Genomic DNA, 3,900 nt, shown 5'->3' with positions numbered 1-3,900 from the left:
CTGTATTGTGTACTGTCTCACCCTTCACCCAAGATACCACTTATCTATTACCTATTTAGTATTCCCCCCCCCATCCCTCCCATCCCTGGTAACCAACAAAGATTGTTACATTTTGTGTGTGAACTTTTTCATGGGTTTTTACAATAGAGGTCTCATACAATCTTTGTCCTTTTGTGATTGACTTATTTCACTCAGCATAATGTCCTCCAGTGAAACTTGCTCTTGAATGTCGAGTAGCTAAAGCAAAAGGAAGAAATGATGAAGTAAAAGAACTGAACAGAAGATTTCGAAGGGCGGCTCAAGAAGACAAAGTAAAGTATTACAATAACATGTGCAAAGAGCTGGAGATAGAAAACCAAAAGGGAAGAACATGCTTGGCATCCCTCAAGCTGAAAGAACTGAAGAAAAAATTCAAGCCTCGAGTTGCAATAATTAAGGATTCTACGGGGAAAATATTACAGGATGCAGGAAGCATCAAAAGAAGATGAAAGGAATACACCGTCATTATACCAAAAACAGTTGGTTGACCTTTAACCATTTCAAGAGGTAGCATATGATTAGGAACTGATGGTACTGAAGGAAGAAGTCCAAACTGCGCTGAAGGCATTGGCGAAAAACAAGGCTCCAGGAATTGATGGAATATCATTTGAGATATTTCAACCAACGGATGCAGCACTGGAAGTACTCATCTATGCCAAGAAATTTGGAAGACAGCTACTTGGGCAACCGTCTGGAAAAGATCCATATTTATGCCTCTTCCCAAGAAGGGTGATCCAACTGAATGTAGAAATTATCGAACAATATCATTAATATCACATGCAAGTAAAATTTTGCTGAAGATCATTCAAAAGCGGCTGCAGCAGTATGTCGACAGGGAACTGCCAGAAATTCAGGCTGGATTCAGAAGAGGACCGGGAACCAGGGATATCATTGCTGATATGAGATGGATCCTGGCTGAAAGCAGAGAATACCAGAAAGATGTTTACCTGTGTTTTATTGATTATGCAAAGGCATTTGACTGTGTGGATCATAACAAATTATGCATAACATTGTGCAGAATGGGAATTCCAGAACACTTAAATGTGCTCATGAGGAACCTGTACACAGATCAATAGGCAGTTGTTCAGACAGAACAAGGGGATACTGCCTGGTTTAAAGTCAGGAAAGGTCTGTGTCAGGGTTGCATCTTTTCACCATACCTATTCAATCTGTATGTTGAACAAATAACCCAAGAAGCTGGACTATATGAAGAAGAACGGGGCATCAGGATTGGAGGAAGACTTATTAACAACTTGTGTTATGCAGATGACACAACCTTGCTTGCTGAAAGTGAAAAGGACTGGAAGCACTTACTGATGAAGATCAAAGACCACAGCCTTCAGTATGGATTATAGCTCAACATAAAGAAAACAAAAATCCTCACAACTGGACCAATAAGCAACATTATGATAAATGGAGAAAAGATTGAAGCTGTCAAGGATTTCATTTTGCTTGGATCCATGATCAACATCCATGGAAACAGTAGTCAAGAAATCAAAAGATGCATTGCATTGGGCAAATCTGCTGCAAAAGACCTCTTTAAGTGTTGAAAAGCAAAGATGTCACCTTGAAGACTAAGGTGCGCCTGACCCAAGCCATGGTATTTTCAAGCGCATCATGTGCATGCGAAAGCTGGACAGTGAATAAGGAAGACCGAAGAAGAATTGACGCCTTTGAATTGTGGTGGTGGTGAAGAATATTGAATATACCATGGACTGCCAAAAGAAAGAACAAATCTGTCTTGGAAGAAGTACAGCCAGAATGCTCCTTAGAAGGAAAGATGGCAAAACTATGTCTTACATACTTTGGACATGTTATCAGGAGGGATCAGTCCCTGGAGAAGGACATCATGCTTGGTAAAGTACAGTGTTAGCGAAAAAGAGGAAGACCCTCAATGAGATGGATCTACACAGTGGCTGCAACAATGGGCTCAAGCATAACAACAATTGTGGGCATGGCACAGGACCGGGCAGTGTTCTGTTGTACATATGGTTGCTATGAATCAGAATCGACTCGATGGCACCTAACAACAAGATAACTAAGACAGGGAGCAAATGGATGGCGGTGAAGCCAAGACAGTGAATGTATACCTATTTGTCAATTAACCAGGATTAACATCCTTTAAAAGGAGCCCTGGTGGTACAGTAGTTAAGTGCCTAGCTGCTAACTGGTTCAAACCCACCAGGTTCCACTGAAGAAAGATATGGCAGTCTGCTTCCCTAAAGATTACAGTCTTGGATACTCTATGGGGGCAGTTCTACTCTGTCCTGTAGGGTCTATATGAGTCGGAATCGACTCGATGGCAAGGGGTTTGGTTTGGGGTTTCTAACGTCTTTTAAAGGTCTTCAGAGTTCAGTGGTTAAGCGGTTGGCTGCTAACCAAAAGACAGGCAGTTGGATTCCCCCAGCCGCTCCTTAGAAACCCTACGAGGCAGTTCTACTCTGTCCTATAGGGTCGCTATGAATCAGAATCAACTCAACGGCAACGGGTTTGGTTTGGTTTTTGGTTGAGAGTGCCTGCAAATTCCCCCTACTAGCTCTATTACTTTCTTATTCTGCCAATAAAATCTGTTTTTCCTCAAGCACTGACAATCAAAATACAATCAAAGTTGGTTCTTATTCAACTGTGTTCTTTTTTTTTCATTGATTTCTAGCATTGTAACAATATTGTCTTCTAACAATTTACATAATAAATGTACAATATTTCAGCTATATCACAGGCTAATATTCTACTCTGAGCATCCTCAAGACTGTATCACCATGTATGACATATTTATATGGGGAATGCCTTTCCTAATTCCAGAGAATTGACTAGCAAACTAATAGTGTGAACCATGTTAATTGCCATTTTTTTGTAGGTCAAAAATGATTGCATACCCACAGTTTCACATGGTTCAATCTAATAAGTTTTCACATGCAGCCTTGACAATAACTGAATATTGCAAAAACTTCATTGTTCATTAAATATGGTGAGCTATGAGTCAATAGTTTAGGATGACAAATGGAGTCCAGGAAATTCCATGAACAATTAGAGACATGAATTTTAATTGAACTTTTGCTAAATTTTGCAAATAAGGGCCACCTGTTCACTGTAGCATGGTACCTGACAATGGCACCTCCCAGGCTTGCCTGCCCATGGTGGCCAGTGATTATCTCTGCTCTGTGCCATCCATGCCCAGGAGCTCTTGTTCCACCCATTCCAATGATCTTGTGGGAAACTACTTCCAGATTGGGTCAAAAGGCATCCGACACTTAAAAGTAGGTTTACCCTCTCTGGGTCGAATGAAATATTCCCCCTTCAGCCAACACCCCACACTCATCATTTGTCATACGTTCACTAATTTTTTAAAAATATAAGCCACATCATGGGATGATTATGGAAAAATTACATCTAGGGGCACAATTGTCATTTCTTTACTGACCAAACTCTCCTCTACTGCCCAGTACTACCAATAGTCTTGCACCAACTGCTTGCACCCCACTACTGCCCTCACTTGTTATAGTAATTAAGAGGAGACAAATATTGTGCATTATAAATCAGCTCTTATTCTGTGCCCTAAATGATATAAAATTCTTTTTCAAGAAATGCTATGAAAATAAAGAGCTGAATGACTCAGTAAATAAAAAGTAGAAAATTTTCGCTCATACATTTAAGCCAAATTTCCCTAAAAGGAATGGCATTCTTAGCAATAAATTCAAGCGCATCTTAAATAATTAATGGGCCCCTTCTAGGACATTCTTTCTCTGTTTATATTTCCTAAACCTAGCATGATATCTTGCATAGAGTGAACATTCAGTAAATTCTTGTGGGAGGGAGGGAGGGAAGAAGGAAGGAAGGAAAGAAGGCAAGGAAGGAAGGAAA

Source organism: Trichechus manatus, unplaced genomic scaffold (assembly GCF_000243295.1).
Source record: "Trichechus manatus latirostris isolate Lorelei unplaced genomic scaffold, TriManLat1.0 scaffold00162, whole genome shotgun sequence".
NCBI lineage: Eukaryota > Metazoa > Chordata > Mammalia > Sirenia > Trichechidae > Trichechus > Trichechus manatus.
Note: the sequence above shows the minus strand (reverse complement) of the source record.